Here is a 21748-nt window from a genome sequence, read left to right as displayed (position 1 = left end):
GAGCTTCGCAATACATATTTAAGACTATAAACTATGCATATTTCTAAATATAAACTTAATCTAAACAAACGTTGATATTATAATAAATATATAATAATAAACCCGTCACACATTCTATGAACCGCTATGCCGCGGCTGAAAATCTTGAATGTTTTTTCATAAGTTTATTGTATTAAACAAGAAAGGTTCATCTGAGTGGACACTTAAAGAACGATGTGCAATTCGTTTGGCCGAAACGTTAGCAACTTACTTTGTTTTACCCATACAGCAATTTTAACCGTTTCTTTGTATTTTCGGACTTTATTATGATATAGCCACAACTGTCTTTGTTTGTTATTTGTGTTACTTATCTATTTATATGTGGAATGACTTTGATATAAAGCATATAAGAAAGATCATAATTACAAGGCAGGACATTGGATATGAAGTGTAGAAAATACCACGGATACAAGGAATGACACGGCTATAAAGCGTAGAAAAGTCCACGGATACTAGGAATGATACGGCTATAAAGCGTAGAAAAGACCACAGTTGCAAGAAATGGCATTGATGTATAAAGTACAAAATACCACAGATAAAAGGAATGACGTTGTTATAAAACATAGAAAAGGTACAAATAACCTCGTTCAGATGTCTCTTTTCAAACACCATAATTTAGTAATATAAATGCATTGTGCAAAATAGTTAACATTTTAAATCATTTATCAGGAATACGCTACCAAATCAGGTATAACAATATACATCAACCCAATCACAGCCCAATCAAAAGTGTTTTTAATAAAAAAGAAGTTTTCTTGAGCCAACGGTGCAATGTTTTTATACCACCCTCAGTGGTTCAGTGGTAAGTCTGCGGGCTCAAAACGCTAAAAACCGGGTTTTGATACCCGTGGTAGGCACAGCATAGATAGACCATTGTGCAGCTTTGTGCTGAACTAGAAACAAACATATAAACAAAACAATTGACCCATGGTTCTATTACACTTTGCCTTTGCTATTTTATTGCCATGTTTTATTATTCTATTCTATTTTAATTTTTTATTATTTTTATTATATACATTTGTTTTTGCAAAAAAAATAATATTATAGCTATTGAACACAATACTTTTGTTTACTAAAGATGGATTACATTTCAGAGATTCCAAGAATCAAAATTCAGTTAAAAATACACACATCTTAATCGTAAATGTTTATTTTTTTATATTTGAATTTGTTATAAGCATACGTTTACACCAAAAGCGGCAATATCAAATAATGATATTTTCATACAATAATTCATACTGTTATCTATCCCAATTACCATTTACCAGAACACGAAACATGCAATCGCTTGGGGCTCCGAAGATGAGAGAGAGCCAATTGTCTAAGATTAAACATATTTTATACACGAAGTTTTTTTTCTTTTTATTTCATACGTCTGCTCGGGTAAGCTGCTAATACCAGAAAATATCCAACAAATGGATAAAAAAAGTCTTAATTAGAAAGATAGAAATTGGCGTTCTTCACAAAAAAGAAATGACATTAACAAAGTTAGAATTGATTTATTGAAAAATGAGTCTTCGTCCTAACAATGCTTCGGAAACGCATAAAAAATGTCTTAATTAGAACGACAGAAATTGGCGTTCTTCACAGAAAAAGAAATGACATTAACAAAGTTAGAATTGATTTATTGAAAAATGAGGCTTCGTCCTAACAATGCTTCGGAAACGCATAAAAAATGTCTTAATTAGAACGATAGAAATTGGCGTTCTTCACAGAAAAAGAAATCACAATAACAAAGTTAGAATTGATTTATTGAAAAATGAGTCTTCTTCCTAACAATGCTTCGGAAACACATAAAAAATGTCTTAATTAGAACGATAGTCTTCTTAACTGAAAAGAATAAGCATGCCGCATTCCCACATTCAAAACCCTGGCTAAAATCAGGATCAAGATGACAAATTAATCAGCTATTTACCGAAATCTTAAAATGAACTAACATGCAAATTATATTCTTTGAAGTAAATTCTAAAAGAGTTGTAATTAATATTTCTATATATCTTTCACAAATTATTACCAAGACATTAGTGTCAGTAAAAGAAACAGCAAACTGGATTCTTGATTTTAAAAACATCCAGGAATTTATCGACTTTTAGCTACAAATCTGATAAGAAATTATTACATTCTAGGACTTTTTTTAGTTGTTTTGTTTTGTAATAAAACACGTCTGATATTCTAGGATTCATAAAAATATATACATTTTCTAAAGGATTCTCTTGTAATATATATAAGTTTTAATGTTACAGGAAACAATTTATTCTATCTATTTTTCTTTAGTAATAAGATACTTACAATCTTCCAGGAATCTGAATATGTAATGAGTTTATTTTTATTTCGTAATGAGACATTTATAAAGTTTCACAATTTAAAAAAACGTTATTGGGTAAAACGAAAGCCATGCCACGTGTTTTTTTTTTCTAAGGTGGTACTAGGCCTTGAAAACGTTACGTAAGGAAGCCTAACAATGGATGTCTTTTGACGCTTTTCTAATGTCAGCTTTTCGAAATATTCTAATTTAAAAATCACAACATGGTCGGCTATAATTCAATTACTTTTTTACTGAAAAATTATAATATTAATGAACGAATGCAATGTATAATAACATGCTCTGCATAGAATAAAAATATAAAAAAGTGTAATATCTACTCAGCATCTTTTAATTTTTTTTATTGAGTGTGATTCATGACTACTTGAAGCTGTTTTTATATCGTAATTGGTATAAATTGTTGTTATAATGATAATACTCTATATTGAAAACGAGGTCGACTTTGGGTGGCACAGTGTCTATTCATCCTCCACGTTTTTTTTATATATTCATATTCATTTTAAAACATTGTTCTTCAGTTCACATGGCTAAAACTATTTTAAATAACAAATAAATACATTTTTATTTGTATTTATGATAAAGGCTTTGGCTGGCCCTGTGGTATAGCTCTGGATTTCGCAGCTGGGGAGTGTGGTTTGAATTCATGCACTGAGGGGGAATTATAGGAGTGACAATTAATCCCTTAGCATGGATGACGCTGCTGACTGGTTGCCTTATCAGTAGTTCAAAATTAGGGAAGGCGGCAGATAGCCTTGTTAGCGTTGCCGTAAAAACAAATACAAATATAAGTAATGTCAAAGCTACTAAGGTTATCTGTTTTAGTAAATCTAGAATTAGGATTGTTTTAGAGTTGTTTATACATACGACGTGTGAAGATATTTTAACGTAATATTCTGTGGATTTTCAGGAATATTTCTTATCCCAAACCAAAATCCTTTGGTTAGGCTGCATTATCCAAAGCTACCTAATACATATAGTGTAAGACATTTTGCCGTGTAAACCTTGAAAGAACAATTTTAGCTGAGATGAAATTTAATATCTTATCTCTTTACTTTTATCAATATTCTTCTTGACCTGTATACAAGTTTTAAAGACTAAGAAATTTGAGATGGTTAATGTGACCCCACAAGATGGCCGTAGCTAACCAGTTCCCCTCCCCCTTCATTCTCTATCTGTGGATATAACAATTGCATTGATCCTCATTGTGGTGTAAGTCACGCGTGGTAAACATAAATGTCGCCAAAAACTGACCACTTTAAAACTACTACCAAAGCAGCATTCCTACACAATTACGCAAACATCCCGATGTTGTCAGACAGGTTTCTAGATAGATCAAGGCAATATTTTATGGAAAACTTAAATCAAAATCAGGATGAACGTAGATCTGAGTACCACTTACCATAAAATCTTATTAATTCGCTGTATGTATTACGGCCACCTAATACTATGCAAACCAATAACCAATAGTTACACATACTACTAGTTTACTTTTTAAAAAGGGTTACAAAGTGGCAAACTAAAATTATAAGTGTATGTCCGTACACACTATAGAACTGTTTGTGAGAAACATACTTAAGTGAAGTGCTAAAAGGGAAAATTCTGCTTTTCCATTCATGGACATGACCAGAAAAAGACCGCGAAAAACTACGGACACTCATATTGCGCATGCGTTGGCTGCATAAATCCGAAAAACGGCATTTTTGTATCTAGAGGTAACAACGTTCGTGAATAGTTTTAAACCAAGCTAAAGAGGGAAGAAGAGGTCCAGTGAGCACCTGATTCTCTCAGGTCTTGTGATCCAAAACACGACCACGATCATACAGGTGAAAACTACTGTACTACAAGAGCAGAATTTTGATGTGACATTGTGGTTGAAACAATGTTACACATAGATCAGGCTTAACAGAAAAAATTCCTTGGAGAACTACTGGTCAATAACAGAAAGCTCCTAAAACAAACAAACAAAAAACCTTAATAACTGCTGGATATGGTATTCGTTGTGACAAAAATGTTCTTTAAGAACATTCGTACACAGTTCTTGTCGAAGAAAACTTCTTTTAATAGCCACTGGGCACGGTTCTTATCGTGAGAAACAGGTTCTTTAATAGTAATTAGACACCGTTCTGGTCATGAGAAACAGGTTCTTTAATAATAATTAGACACCGTTCTGGTCTTGAGAAACAGGTTCTTTAATAATAATTAGACACCGTTCTGGTCATGAGAAACAGGTTCTTTAATAATAATTAGACACCGTTCTGGTCTTGAGAAACAGAAACGGTGTCTAATTACTATTAAAGAAAGGTAACGAGAAACAAACTCTTTAATAGTAAATGGTTTAGTTGTTAGCGCAAAGCTACATAATTGGTCATCTGTTCTCTACCCTCTATGGGTATCGAAACCTGATTTTTTAGCATTGTAAGTTCACAGACACGGGGGGGGGAACTCTGAAAGAGCAAATGGACTTTAAGAGTGCTTGTTTGTTAGCCGTTCCAAATTTAGCAGTGTAAGACTAGGGGCAAGGCAGGTAGTAATCATTGCCCACCGCCTACTCTTGGGAGATTGACCGTCACATAACTCCCCCCCCCCCACGCCTGAAAGGGTGAGTATGTTTGGTGGGACGGGGATTCTAACCTGCGACCCTCAGGTTGCGAGTCAAGCGCTTTAACCATGCTAGACCTTGTTCTGTTTCAAATCCATTCTCAAAAAGTTAATCACAACTTATATCTTTTGATATAGATTTAATATTTTTAACAGCAAGTTAGGAATGATTATATAGTTCCACTGTGTTTTCTCGTGTATTCTGTTACAGTTGTCCTTAAGGAAAGAAAATAGCCACAGAAGTTTCCTGATAATCTTTCCGCGAAAATTCACTTTTGATATTATTTACCAATGCTGTAGGCAGAAATTTCAGTATTCTTTTTCAATTACAACTGCTACTGAAAAGGTTTTGTTTGATAAATTTTGCGCAAAACTACTCGAGGGTTGTCTCCGTTGGTCGTCTCTAATTTAGAAGAGATAAGTTAGAGGGAAGGCAGGTAGTCATCACCATCCACCGCCAACGCACGGACTCCCTAACCACCTGGCCATACCGAGCCACTTTAAGAGTGATTCAAATGATAGAAATAATAATAATTTAGTACTAGCAGAGACCCGGAAAACATTTCCGGCCAAATTTGTATCTTTATCGTAACAGTACTTCTTTAAATATAACATTTCTAGCACAATACAAACAAATTGTAATCGTAGACAAAGAAATGTGTAAATCCACTTGTATATAGGCCGTACTTTATAAAACTGTAACTTATGTTAGGCCTAAGTTCGGTAAAGAGATAAATTAACACTGTAACCTGTGTACTTTTTTTTTTTACTTTAGTTTTGTTAGGACTAAACTTTACTGTACTTAATACTATCGATAAATAAACTTATAATGTTATTCTACGACCTAACGTCAAACCTTTTTTTAAAAACTTTGATAAGTTTTAATATTCTGTTGTACAAAATGGTTAGTAAAGTATATTTACATTCCACTTTTGTTGTTACTTCTTGTTTCGTACAGCAATTGTAGCGACTTGATCACTGAGCTTTACAGCTATCTGCCGCAGGCAGACTGTTTGTCGTCGAGTGAATAATGCGCATGCGTGGTTTTTCTTGGGGAAACATTCTAACTACGCATGCTTATGCAGCAAGTTCTCGGTCAGAAAGCGTAACGGTCGTACATACAAACAAGCAGAATAATAGTATAGAATATTGATGGAGAACAAAAAGCTTGTGCTTAATGGTGTATCATTTCCCTTACATTCAAAACAATTAATGATACGCAATTTCCCTTTAAACTGAAAATGGGCAGAATGGAGAAAATAATTCCAAAGGAGCGTGGCTAATTTTAAGAAGAAATCAAATTTTAAATTTTATTATTTACCTTTAACTTGAAGTAATATTACAAAGACTCCAAATCTCAAAAAACATGTATATGCATTTTTAATTTAAAGTAAATATCCTGATCTGATTTTCTATCGTTACAATTTATAATGAAAACTTTGTATTTTTATAACGCACTTATGAGTCATTTAAATGATGCATTTAATACGTATGTGTCAAACATGATGTAAGCTTTTAAAGTCTACCAGTACCAGTTGTGTAACAATTTACTAGAACGTTCAACTGCTCATGCTCAGCTGGCAATAGCATGCTTATCACCATGATCAAATTAATGTAGCTAAAAATCTCCCGGCAGCTCAGTGGTAAGCTTGTGGACCTATACGGCTAAATTCGGGGTTCGAACCTCGCTGCGCAAAATTAAAAAAAAATAAACGAAGTTCAGATTTTGTATAAATACAGTTTAAAAGAGTTTAAAATCAGTTAAGACAAGCGGGAATGATTTATTATGAAGGATTATAATATCTCCTAAAAGCAGTGCAGCCAGAAATATATCGAAACTTTAATAAGTGTTAAATAAAAAGTCAGTTGCGTAGTTTTAATTATATTATTTTTAATATATAATTAAAGCATATTGTTTAAGAAAAGAATACTAAAAATAACATTTTTCTATTCATGCATGTAAGTTATGCTCTTGTGTGTATTCTATTGACGAATTAATTTCTTTTGGCGAGAGAGTTAGTTGTTTCTTTTTAGAGTAAAGCCACATTCGACTGTCCACCACGGGGAATCGAACTCCCTATTCTAGCATTGTAAGTCCGTAAACTTACCGTTGTCCCACCTGGGAGAGAAAGAATCGATTGAAAATGAATACAGCACTTCCTAGAAGTGCTAATGTAGTCATATTATTTGTTTTTATTATATTTATTACAAGCAAAACACATATAATATCCAATCACATTGATTTTCATTTCCGACAGATGAAAAACAACAGAATCCAAATAAATTATAACGTTTTATGGAAAAGCGCAATCATTCAGTTAAAAGTATATGCTATGTTGTTGCTAGTCACACTTTATGCGTCTTGTCATTTAAACTCTGTTGTCTTAACTTTAGTGAATAATCACCAAATGGCGTTACCATCGACTAGATTGTTGATTACATAAGTTTTGCGTGTATTCATCAGTATAAAATGTCATTGTATTTTCTACATGTGAAAACGAATAATTCACAGTAGTCCACAAGAAATGTTTGTTTAAGTAGGTATAAAAAGAAATGCGGTGACTGTGTAATTGACAAGTGACTGGGAACAGTGCTTTCAGGAAGCTCAGACAGAGGCCTATTTCAAGACTCTGCTGTCATTTGCTGAGAAGACGACGTGTCAACATTGAAACTCAACTCGACCACTTGTAAACAATTTAATCAAAAATCAGATTCTGTTTATAGAAACTCAACACAGCCCTTGTAGTTAATGTAATTCCAAACCAGATTTTGTTTATAGAAACTCAACACAGCCCTTGTAGTTAATGTAATTCCAAACCCGATTTTGTTTATAGAAACTCAACACGACCCTTGTAGTTAATGTAATTCCAAACCAGATTTTGTTTATAGAAACTCAACACAGCCCTTGTAGTTAATGTAATTCCAAACCCGATTTTGTTTATAGAAACTCAACACGATCCTTGTAGTTAATGTAATTCCAAACCAGATTTTGTTTATAGAAACTCAACACGACCCTTGTAGTTAATGTAATTCCAAACCAGATTTTATTTATAGAAACTCAACACGACCCTTGTAGTTAATGTAATTCCAAACCAGATTTTATTTATAGAAACTCAACACGATCCCTTGTAGTTAATGTAATTCCAAACCAGATTTTGTTTATTGAAACGCAACTCGACAACTTGTCAATAATGTAATTCCAAATCAAAATTATGGTTGTGTTATTGGATATGTAGAAACAGATGAGATGGGTTTGGAGAAACGTGGAATCAGTATATATATAAGTTCATATGAACTATAAACAAAGTTTTAAATTTGAACTAAAGGAAACAAACGTCTAGGAGTTTTGTCACTTTTATCATTATCCTGCTATGGCTTTTCTTTGACCGAGCAAATCAAAATAGCCTAATATGTAGAGTCCAGATGGAACACAGTGTCAGCGTTGAGTCGATTATTTTAGTGCAATAGATTATTAACGGTGAAACTTAAATCTCGAGGCAAACTTTTAAATTTCTATTCTGTTTTTCTCTGCTTTTTTTTTTTTACTTTTAATTTGGACTGTTATAATCAAAATTACCTTGGCAAATTAAGTTTTTTTTACAGGGATACTTACTTATTCGCCATACTTGTAGGCAACAACTCTTGGCTTTCCAAAACTAAAAGTCCTATATTTATTCTATTACAAATAGTCTGAAAATTATTCGCAAATATTAAGACATTTATGTGTTGGTTGATTGTTATTAAGCTCAAATTACACAATGGACTATCTGCCCACCACAAGTATCGAACCTCGATTTTTAACATCGCAATTCTTAAAACAATGCTAGAAATTAAAGGATTCCTCCTAATTTTTTTACTTGTTGGCCTAATTTGATAAATATTTTAAACGATGTACGCTGAATGGTTTTGTGCTTAATGAAACAATGGTAAGAAGCTAAGTTGTATATGTTAAGATAAGTTTACAAATATATTTCTATGTAAAAGAAAATGTTACATTTTTAAGGTGTTGTAAGGTGTTCTATCGTTGGACGGGTTCTTTTAAATTATTTGGTAAAATTAATGCCATATGAAGTCCACGAAACGATATCAAATGAATTTCTTCAATAACGTTTGCTACAAGCTACTTTCGCTGGTAAGCCTAACTTCACAAATAACATTTCATCAGACGCTGTCAAACTAATGTATGCCTAAATCTTTTATAAAATTACTTGTAGAATTTCCTCGGTACTCGATCAATAACAATCACGCTGACTAATTCACTAACTATATGAATCGCAAAGGAATAGATGAAGTAGCTGACACTAACTAGTACTCAATAATTCACTGAATAATGTACTAATTCACTCAGTCGTTTTTATACCATTACTCTATATCTACTTACAACATGAAGCGGGCCTGGCATGGCCTGGTATTTAAGGCGCTCGACTCACAATCTGAGGATCGCTGGTTCGAATCCCCATCACTGAACATGCTCGCCCTTTCAGCCGTGGGAGCGTTATATGTAATGGTCAATCCCACTATTCATTGTTAAAAGAGTTGGCGATGGGTGGCGTAGACTAGTTGTCTTCCCTCTAGTCTATCACTGATAAATTAGGGACGGCTAGCGCAGATAGCTCTCGTGTAGCTTTGCACGAAATTCAAAACAAACCAAACTACAAGAAGCTTTTAGATATAGCTTCATTACGATGTAATGACAAGCTCCCTCTGGCAAACAAACATCTAAATTAATATACTTAAAATATAGTTGACAACATTATGGAGAGGTAACTTGAAGTGAAAGGTGATTTTAACCTATTGACTGCTGATTCGCCGTATAGGGTATGTCCCGCCTCCGGCACTTGAATGCCATTATGCTATATATAGTAGTGTACGGCTCACAAAAATTCCGCGCGCGTTTAAAGCAGCCGCAGTCAGAGGGTTAATTGTGTTAGTATAGATATGTTAAATATATACATCCACCTGGACTGTGAGGCTGAAAATTCAGGATTCGCAACCCGTTTCGAAAGAATGCGCTTCCAAATTTGGGCCGTGGTTGCACTATGACATTGGCGGTCAATTTCCATTACTTGATCAGACGAGAGTAATTTATGAGTTAGCGGTGGGTGCTTTCCGTCTAGTCTGTTAGTTCAAGATTAGGGGCGGCTGTTCGCAGATAGCTCTTACGTTAGAATATTAGGATTGAGCACACTCGCAACTAGAAGACACAAACTTGTCAAAACAAAAATATGATATTTAAACAAGAGGTAAAGAAAAATCATTGTATTACAACATTTTAAATAGGCGCTCTTCATCAGATTTGAGCTGACAGATTAGCAGAAAAGCAGCTAGTCAGCAGCATCTACCGCCAACTCTTGGGTTACTCGTATGTGACCAGCTTGTGTATCACGAACCACGAACCCTCGGATTCATATTCCGGACACCTCAACTACTTAGAAACTTACGCTGTCATTGAAACAAAGTCTTCGTTTTTTCCCGTCATTTACAATTATTCAGAGAAAGATATGTTACTTTTCGAAACCAATCGTTCTCCTCTTGTACTACTATCTGATTTTGGTATAGTTTGCTAGTAAGATATGAATATTAGCATTACCGGTGTAAAAGGAAGTGACCAGCAGGTGTCTCTGTGAAACAACAACAAAAAAAGATCGCACATCGAGAAAAATTATGAAACAGAAATTGAAGTGAGATCTTAAAGTAACGGGGGAGTAAAAGAAAATTAGACCAAATGTATTCCTGAAAGAAAGTGTACACCTTAAATTATGTCGTTTTTTTAGTCCTTGACCTATCAGAATATCTCTGACAATCTCTAGTTAAGGAACAGCGATTCTTCGGACCTCAAAAATCTCCTAAAAATGCTTAATGCAACTTTTGAGTGGCAACTTTTAATTTTAAAAAAAGTAATATTTATTGAAGTTACCTTCATAGTACAAACGTTATGTATTTCTATAAAAAATAACGTTCTCATGCCCAAAGCAGAAAAGAAAAAACATTATTTGAATCAAAATACGTTACTTTAGAAACATCTACAAACAGGAGTGTAGAATAGTGAATCGAATGTTTTCATTTGTATTACCTTTAGTTCGAATACTTCTGTAAAGAAAGCATGGGAAAAATGATTGAATTTTCTTTACTATGAAAAAAAATTCCACAAACTTCGTTGTTTTGACGAAACACGTCTACGTTTAAAAAAATCAAGGTGGTAATTATGTATAGGTTATATAACGTAGTTTCCTGTTGCACCTAGCGGTAAATATGTTAACCACAAGTATGAAGATAATGATGAATATATGTGTACTTCAGCCTTATTTTCTTTCTTTTTTTTATTCAATCAAAGAAGCAATAACATTAACATAAATATCTTAACAAGTTAACATTCAAGTCAAGAAGCAACATCCCTTAATTTGCAATCAAATGTGTATAAGATATTTAAAACGTGTAGAAACGTACTCAGATACCATTTTCAATGGAAGTTAAAAACGTTACAAATGATTTTTCCCTCATTTCTTTTATCCTTCAAAAATATTATTATGTTTGTTCATTGTTAAGCATAAAACTACACAAAAGGTTATCTGTACTGTGCTCAACATGTTTTTTAAACCGATATAAGCCCTCAGGGTTACCGCTGAGCCACGGGAGGGGGGTATTTCCAATTGTAGTACCATCATTTTTAAGTATACCAATCAGAATATTGTAAGTATTTTGAATTTAATTAATTGTACTCAAAGCTTTGAAAGTTTTAGATCATGTGTTAATCTGATTTTAATCTTTACGTTTTCACTATTATTTGATTTTAGAGTGACGGAAGTGGCTAGCTTGCCCGGTCTTTGAATCGAGGATCCGAGGTTCAAGTCCCGTCACTGCAAAAAAAACAAAAAAAAACGCGCTCATTGGTACGTTATAAAAGTGATGGTCAGACAGAAGTAGCCCAAGAGTTGGCAGTGGGTATGTTTGACAAGCTACCTTCTCCCTAGTCTATCAGCTTATTGTTAAGAACAGTTATTCACTGATAAATCATGGGATAGCTTTGGACGAACCTTCTAGAACAAAAAAAAAAAGCAAATTTCAGCTACATTTCAGCAAAATATCTTCATCACGAATTCAAACTGATTGTCCATTTTGAATTTTTACTTGTTAGAAAACTCAGAGTAAAAACCAAACCAAAAAAGATTTAGTAAAATAACACTGGCTAGTAAAATAACACTGATTTTAATTATAAAAGTGATTGTCTTTACGTTCAAATGTTTTGTATGTCTTACAGACCCTACATGCAACAAAGACGTGGGCTCACAAGCAATTTGTTGCATAAATAATAACAAAAATACGTGTTTTAGAAGGGAAAAAAATAATTTAATCAGACTCCATCAATAACTGGGGAGTCAAACTAACCTTTGCGCCCCCGGTGACACAGCGGTAAGTCTAATGGCTTATAATGCTAAAAACCAGGTTTCGATACTCGTGGAGATCACAGCACAGATAACCAATTGTGTAACTTTGTGCTTAACTCCAAACAAACCTTTGCAAAATACATTTTCTATGTTTTACTAAAATATATTTCAAGCTAAAACCTATATGTTAATCGGTTTCTGAAAACGAAACGCCAGGGAATAAACGGCCTAAATTCTTCTAGTGAAGGTGAGTAGAAGTACTTTGACATCAAAAGTCCAGAATTTTAATATTCCATAAAACAAAAATGTTTTGTAGATAGAGTTTGAAGCTATTTTTTAAAATTCCAATATTAACACAAATGCATTTGAACGATCTAGAAGGAAGAATGGGGTTAATATATATATACATATATATATTTATTAACTTCGACTTTCTTAAATATCTTCAAAGCTTTGTTTTTATACTTACTGTTTTGTAGCCCCCAAGTGGCACAGCGGCAAGTCTGCGGACTTATATTGCTAGAAACCGGTTTCGATATCTGTGGTTGGCAGAACACAGATAGCACTTTGTGCTTAACAACAACTACTGTTTGGTTGTTAATCAACTTCTTTCACTTAAGGAATCTCTCGTTTGTTTGTTTCTTTTGTAGTTTAAGCACAGAGCTACATAATAGGCTATCTGTGCTCTGCCCACTACGGGTATCGAAACCCAATTTCTAACATTGTAATTCCGCAGACATCTTTAGAGAGAGAGAGAGAGAAAGAAAAAAAAAGAATATCACTTAAATGATCTACAAGATTTCAATTTCGCGAAAGTTAACTAGAAAAATAGTATTATTAATCAACCCAATGTAAAGCCGTTTTAGATCAATATCTAGTTGAAAACATAATCTTATCAATTCAATTTCACGTGTAAAGATTGCTACGTATGCGCTGCTATTGAATAAAAGTTATTTTAGGTCTAATCAAATTTCATCAAACCGAAGTTTTAATTGCAAATCTTTTCACCACATTCTTGTTTTCGCACCAAAAGTGTTCTTCCCATAATTCAACAGTAAACCTAAATCTATAATAGGCGATAGCGTTTTTTTAAAGCTAATAATTCAACATTAATTCGTAAAATACCTAAGTTGCTGAAATGAAAATAAACCTTAGGCCTAATTTTATCTTCTCACGGCGTTAGAGAGTTGTACAACTTGATAATATTTATTTTTATTTATTAAATTCCAATACGTTGTTATCGTTGGGGGTGAGAATTAATCCATGTATTAAAAATAACACGAAGTCTTTTTTTCATTCTTTGTTTTGTAACACATTCAGGGTTGTAGGAAGCGGTAAGACCAGGGTCTGACCACTTTTTCATGGCGTAGCTACAACTTATGTATACAACTTGCTTTTTCTAAATTCAATACAATTCAATAAATCTCAAAGCATTAAATTTTCAACAATTTTATGTGGGGAATGCCCACAAATCCCCCTAGAAATAGCAATGTGGTTGTTGCCTGACCACTCAAAAAATGCTTCCCACCTCAACGAACACTTATTCATTCTTCCACTACTAGTACTATAAATCATAATACAGCAGATGCCATAAGTTGTGTAATACGGAAAACTTAGTTGTAAATACGTCAGAGACGTAGCGCATAAATAATTGTAAAGTTACTCCAACAACAATGTTTAGTAAAGCCAAATCTGGGGTCCCCAATCAGGTTTTTACAAACATTCTTTTAAATCAAATGATAGTTTTTAATTTATTCGCACTTGGACTATCTGCGGGGAATCGAATCCTAGATTTTAGTGTTATAAGTCCGTAGACTTACCGCTGTCCCATCGGGAGACTTGTGACTATGATATCCTGAAAGTGTAATGTTTTTCTAAGCCATCAACCTCTATTTTATATATTATCCTAAACATAATTTAAGCCATTTCTTTGTTGAACATCTTTTACACCATAATATTTTAATATAATATTTATGTTATTTCACAAACAACGGAAATAAACTAAAGATATTTATGTTATTTCACGAACTATTGTTTTCTCTATTAGTTATCTGTCCCAAGGCAGGTCCTTCATTCAACAGCTCCTCCCCACCACTCTCTACCTTACGTTCTCATCCTCATCTCATACGACCCCCCACTCCTCTCTCAGACAGTCTAACATGGCCTTTCTCTTCCTATTCCTAGGTCATCTTCTTCAATCATTCCTTTTCGGACCATCTTCGTGAAATTATATTATTAAATAATGTGATACATCCGTGTCTTTTGCATTTTCCGAATTTTTCCTTATTAAGTTTCAATTTTCGTCTATTATCTCGAGTACCTCATCGTTATGTATCCATTCAGTCCAGCTATTTGTTTAAATTCTTCGTCAAATTGACATCTCAAAGCTATCTTATATCCTAATGTTTTATTTCATCGTTATCGATATCTCAGCTCCATACAACACTACACTACCAACCAGAGTCTTGACCAACCTGTTTTTCTCTATATGTTTGCCAAAAGGGCAGGTTAGAAAACCATACGAAACTATCTATAAGCTATCTGTATTCCACAACATTTATCGTCATTATTCGTATTATTTGATTAATGAAGAAAATTTTGCCCTCCCCTCTCCAGTGACTCAACGGTAAATCTGCAGGCTTACTATGATACAATTCGAGTTTCGATACCAGTGGTGGGCAGAGTACAGATAGCCCAATGTGCAGCTTGGCATTCAACAACGACCAAACCAATCCTTGATGTTCCAGATTGAAAAGGTTTGCCTTAATTCTTCCCATGAAGGTGTATTGAGACTGTGTAAAGACATGTTTTTGTGCCTATATGGCACTACATTTGACTAAAGAGATTCCGTATTTTAGAAAAGATACTTTAAGATACAAACTTGTGAATTGTGCTTAAAATTTAACAGCGAAACAATTGACTATCTCACTGATAGATATTAATATAATTATTTATTTTAGCTATCTCTCTGATAGATATTAATATAATTATTTATTTTAGCTATCGCTATGATAGTTATTAATATAATTATTGCTTTTAGCTATCGCTCTGATAGATATTAATATAATCATTTATTTTAACTATCGCTCTGAGAGATATTAATATAATTATTTATTTTAGCTATCTCTCTGATAGATATTAATATAATCATTTATTTTAACTATCGCTTTGAGAGATATTAATATAATTATTTATTTTAACTATCTCTCTGATAGATATTAATATAATTATTTCTTTTAACTCTCTCTCTGAGAGATATTAATATATTTAATTATTTTACCTATCTCTCTGATATAATGAGTTAGATTAAGTTAACGAAGCGTAATTTATATTCATTTTATTCCAATAATCACGTAACAGGGTTTGATCCCTGCTGTAGGCACAAACCAGGTCGCTCATTGCCACAACTTTATGCTTGAAACAAATTGAGACAACTCACAGTCATACATGTCTCTGGTGGTTGAATACACAAGATAAAATATTTAAAGGTTCTAAATTCAGTTGGTATTTTTATCACATCTATATACTACTAAAACTCTGAGATTGCTTGTTTGTTTGCTTGTCTGTAATTAAATATAGCAAAAACGGCGCACAATAGAGCCATATTTGTAATGAAATGAGGATAGAAACAGAATAAAACAAGTTTCGTTAAAATCGGTCCACGAGTTACCGAGTTAGCGCCGTTTTTTCGTGTCGCTTTTATGAAAATTTCTAGCATGAGTAATTTTACGTCACACTACCGTTCGCGTTCTTTACGATACGTCTTCGTTCAAATCTATTTCCCTCTCAATGTTCCCATCGTCATTAAAAGGCGTAAGATGACAAAAACAAGATCTTGAAGAATTTCTCAATAATGTGCCTTGGTTATGGTAGGTAGTTCGAATAAAAAATAAAGTGTTACTGTTTCTTATTTGTAGAAGGTTTAAAAGGAAAGACCACAACATAATGAACTAATTTATCACAATACCTGAAAACTCTGACTTAATTTTATTTTTAAATGAAATGGTCTTTCCTTTTACTCCTGATCAACAATCAAATATATTTTGTTGAATTATGAATAACACGAATGGATTGAAATATTTAATTAAATTATCTCAAAATAAAACTTCATTTCGGTGCAATATTGAAATTAGCTTGAATTATTCATAACCTCTGAATAGTGGGTGAACCAACGGGTCACGGTTGATCTAGTTTATATATAAAATTACTTTTTCTATACAAAAACTGATTAAAAAACTTGTTTTAAGTCTCTTAATGTGGCGATGTTCTTTTTCTAAAGTGTACCGTGAACACATTGTATTCAGGCGGCAGGCGCTAAGTGAAACACCAATTGTAAGGTTTTAAAATTAAACTGCAAAAATATCAGAAAACATACGTTTCCATGTTGCTGAATAAATGTCAATAGATGTCGCCAGTGTTGGAAATTATATAAAAAAATACCTGTTGCTAAGACTATAAGAACAAAGCCCACACTTATTAATTACATATATAAGCTTTATTTAAAATACATATAAAGTTCTTAAGATAATATTTCACAAAACATTATTAGCACTAGATCTAGTAGTAAAATGTCCGTTTTATTATTTACCATATCAATCAAAATAATTTGTAAACCTCGTGTTTTTTAAGCTTATTTTTGAAAAATGTCTTCTCTTGGTAAAGATCTCATAAGGTAAGCTGTTGCATAAAATATAGTTTCCTTTAATATGATTGCATACAATTAATTCCGCTTACTTTGTTATCTGGCTGTAAAATACACAGATAATATGTAAAAAAAAAGCAGAGGTTACAGCCAATCAAATAATGCATTAAGCCTCTACGTCAGAGATTCTCTTTTATTTTTCACCAGAGGTGAAAAATAAAAGAGATCTTTAACACACATATATATATAAAATTATAAACCATTGTAAATCACCTTCAATTAAAAAAAAACAACAACAATGTCTTAAAGTTAATTAATTAGCCAAAAGAGGACGCCAAAATTAATACAGTGTATGTAATAGTTTATTGGTATGTGATGAACAGAGTGCATGATATATTGGAATTTTGAAAGGTTCAATTTTTATGTAACTCGTAAATCTAACACAAGAGCGACAGGAAAAGAGATAACTCAATACGCTATGTATTTACAATAAGCCTAATGCATTCAGCAGAACCAAAGATCACTACAATAAGTCCCCGCTGGAACAGTGGTAAGCCTACGGATTTACAACGCTAAAATCATGAGTTCGATTCCCCTTGGTGGACGCAGCAGATAGCCTGATGTGGCTTTTCTATAAGAAAAACACAGACACACTATGGCGAGCTGTTAAATTACTAGTTTTGCCCCCCAGTGGCTCAGCGGCATGTCTGTGGACTTACAGCGCTAAAAACCGGGTTTCGATACCCATGGTGGGCAGAGCCCAGATAGCCCATTATGTAGCTTTATGTTTAACTTAAAAAAAAAAAAACACTGAAATAAGTTAGAAGTCAAAATGTGCTTGTGGGAGTTATGGATAACAACTATCCACATTATTCTACTATTTATAGGAGTTAATACAGTTGAATAAGTTTCATTTCATTTTTAGGAAATTTCACAGACAACGTCGTTCACTATAGTATTTGTAATAGAGTGAATTAGTAAATGTGAATATGTTATTTCTGATCTATCGCTATTCTCTGAACGTTTTCCAATCAGTTTGGAGCACAGAAAAATAAGGTTTATACTATTATAAATTACTTTTTATAAGGCATTAGAATTCTGTAGGAATTGAAATCGCAAAATGTAGGAAAAAAACGACTACTCCTGCTCCTTTATTTATTTCCTTGCGGGGTCGCTGCCAGAATAATCACCACAAAGATATACTTCTGTATTATTTGATGGAACGGTCGAAGCATTGAAAGTAACATATCTAAATGGTAAGAAAATTAGGCTGTATTTGAAAAGCGGGTTAAAATTAATCTAGTTTAAAATATACGTACGTTTAAAGTAGGCTACTCCACCACTATCAGCGATATTGGCAAGGGTAGTTAAGATCAAACTGTAAAAGTGGACAAACTTATGGATTTGTTTATTAGATAATAGAAATTTTGTTGTCTGTCTTATAGGTATACAGCCTGACTAATTGATAATTCTGAGTAATTAATAAATCTTGCTGTAAGTTTACTTTGCTAAGACGAAACGATATTGAAAGAAATGCACTTATAATTCATTTTTCGAAGCTCTTAAATCGTACACAAAAGAAACATTTAAAGTCAGTAATTAAGATGCCAAAACATTTCTCAATCTAAGCATGTTTCTCTAGTGTTGTGTACCCTAACGATTAACGATTCACTTTGTAGGCTTTTCTGAAGAAAATTGTAAACATTTGAGCGGCTATAGTAGAGTTCGGGTTACATATTATGAAACATAGTTTTTGTGGATTATTATTATTGTAATAAGACTAGCACTGAATACAGTTAATACTGGTGGCTGGAACATGATTCAAATGTGAATTAGGTGTACGAGATATATTGGTTTAATTTTTGCGAGGAAAAGAGTAGCCCAAGAGTTGGCGGTGAGTGGTGATGACTAGCTGCCTTCCCTCTAGGAACTGCTAGCGCAGATAGCCCTCGTGTAGCTTTGCGCGAAATTCAAAAACAAACAAACAATATGCGAGGATTTTCCTTGAAATGACCGGACTTTCAAGTAGTATATTGAACGCCCCAGCTGGTAAATCATGATCCTTTAATTAGTTTAGTAAAGACTGGAGAACAGGTTGGCCCTGTAACAGAGCTCTTGACGTCGAAGATGACGAGCCGGGCTCAAATCCTTGCTATACCACAAATTGTTTTCTACATTTTAAGCCGTGTTATAAGATAAACAACTGATCCCTTAGCGTAGATGGTGGGTAAAGCATTTCTTACTGGCTGCCTTCCATCTGGTCAGTAGTTCAAAATCAGGGAAGGTAGAAGATAGTCTTAGTAGCTTTGCCATAAATACTGACGTAACAACATGTAGTATATTCTAAGATAGCTTTACTTTCTTTGTTTGTTGTTAATTGCAAAGCTATCTGTGCTGTGCCCACCACTTGTATCGAAACCCGTTTTTGAAGATGTAAGCCACTGAGCCACCAGGGTAGGGGGAGAAGGCCATTAGACTGGTATAAAAGGGAGAAGGCCATTAGACTGGTATAAGGGGGAGAAGGCCATTAGATTGGTATAAAACTGTTTGTGATCCACTAGATACAGATGTAATTGTCTTTTGTCGTGCAGCTAATTCTTCTATCCAGATAATGGCAAAAAAAAAAATGCATTGTTTGCTCGGACAGGTGACAAAATTACTGATCCAAAAACATTCAGACAAAATTCAAGGAAAAATCATGACGCTAAGCGTGCATTTTAAAATAAAGTAGTTAATCACGCAACCCTTTGTTAAATAATAATAATAAAAGATCTAAAGGTCAGTTAAGAGGAAATGGTAGTCATATTTAAGAAAAGATAGAAAAAGAAGAAGAACGATTCTTTACTAAGTAACAGCATAAGTTCAGCGGAAAAACTTTGAAGTTGTATGTAATAGCACTACCCCCCCCCCCAAAAAAAATAAACAAGGAAAAAACATACGAAGTTTTGATATATTGGATGCATTCAACGTGCTACAGTTTTTGTTTTTGTATGATTTGAAAAGTTTGATAAAACTTGATTACACTTCTAAACGATAAATTAAAAATAAAATTATGCAAAATAAAAACTAGAATGTTTGTGAAATTATTTAAGTTCAATAAAGGTTGGTTAAATACTTTAGTGTATTTTAAACTCGAAATCTCTTCCCTATCGGGTAAAAATTTACCACTTGATTCTCTCCCCCATTTTTTATCCAAAGATGCTGGTTACTCCAAAACAGATACACTCTATGATTCAAGTTTTTCTCTAAAAATATTTGCTTGTTGGCACATCTTCTGCTTTAGGCTTAGTTTATTAACTCAAAAAAAGAAGAAAAAAACACTCGTGTTAATGAGCAAAGCTTAGTGTGCAAAACACTGTCACTGGAAATTTCGTAATTATAGTAATAATAAGACACAGTAATCAGGATATTAAATCCAAGTAAAACATCCAAAATTGGTACAGTTTGTTTCTATTTTTCAAAGTGTTGAAAAGATTTAACACAGCTCCGCCTATAAGATTACTATCAATGATGCCAAGAAACGTACAGTGTTTGAAACGCTGCCAAGTCTGAAATGATGACAAACTTATTGGAATCAGAGCATGTATTCTTGTATGTGTAAGAAATATGACAAAACACTTCGTCTTTGCTGGTTCTCTTCCTTGAATTGTTGTGTCTTTATAGAGACGTGAAACAGCATGAATCAGTTTGAATTTGATAAAGTTAAAAAGGGTTTTATTTTCAATTGGCGTTTTGTTGTAATTTGTTAACGAATTTATATATAAAAAAAAGTTAACTTTCTGAGAAACATTGGTTACTAATCGATTTAAGGTATCTCTGAGAAGCTTGTTTTCCAGGAACGAGCCGGCAAAAATTAGGAAAAAAACTTTTAAATGTTTTTGTTTCTTTTCAAACAAAATCGTACTTGAAGAGTTCTAATTATTCTTGGAATGCTAAACATTAAATGTATATTTACAATCTATTCTAGTTCTTAAAAATAACGAAAGATGACGCTAGGATATTGCGCTGCACATAATATTACTTTACAGATCGAGTTCAGATCTTCCTTCCCCGTTTTTTTATTAAAACTTTCAAACTCCATTATATCCTTACCTATCATCAGGATAATAAGCCGGAGGCTGGGCGTTGAACACGCTCCACACTTATCGTTGTGAGGGCGCTATAACCATGATAGTCAATCCCATTAATCGGGTAAATTTATTTGTTCGTTTGTTTTAGAGCCACATCGGGGCATTTGCTGTGTCAACCGCAGGGGGATCGAGCCCTGGATGTTTAGCGTTGTAAATCCGTATTCTTACCACTGTCACACCGGGAGACAATTCGTTTTAAGATTAGCCGTTTAGGTGGTTGATTCTGCAGGTTGGTTTCTCTTTCTCTGGTAAGCAATTCAAAATTAGAGGTAGCACTGTCTGAACCTTGGGGTCATTTGAGCTAGCTTTTTAGCCCATGTGTCACATAACGAGTCAGTGCAATTATAATTGGCATTTATTTATATTTCTTCAGCTAATTTGCTTTCTCAGTGTACTCGTTTTTTCACTGAAGATTCACTAAACATACTTTACTGCCGTGTGCAGGTTTAGTGCCTGTTTTTGTTCTTTAACGCCTTTATCTGTCCTTTCACATTTGTTTTCAACATTCAATCTCATTGTCATCTTTCAATAGGGTCGGGCGTGGCTTAGTGGTTAACACATCGAACTGCAGATTAAAGGGTCCGGGGTTCAAGACGTGCTGCTATTAAATGCTCTGCTCTTTCTGCTATTG

Source organism: Limulus polyphemus, unplaced genomic scaffold (genome assembly GCF_000517525.1).
Source record: "Limulus polyphemus unplaced genomic scaffold, Limulus_polyphemus-2.1.2 Scaffold1409, whole genome shotgun sequence".
Classification (NCBI taxonomy): domain Eukaryota; kingdom Metazoa; phylum Arthropoda; class Merostomata; order Xiphosura; family Limulidae; genus Limulus; species Limulus polyphemus.
The sequence above is the reverse complement of the archived record's forward strand: the minus strand, read 5'-3'. Positions refer to the sequence as shown.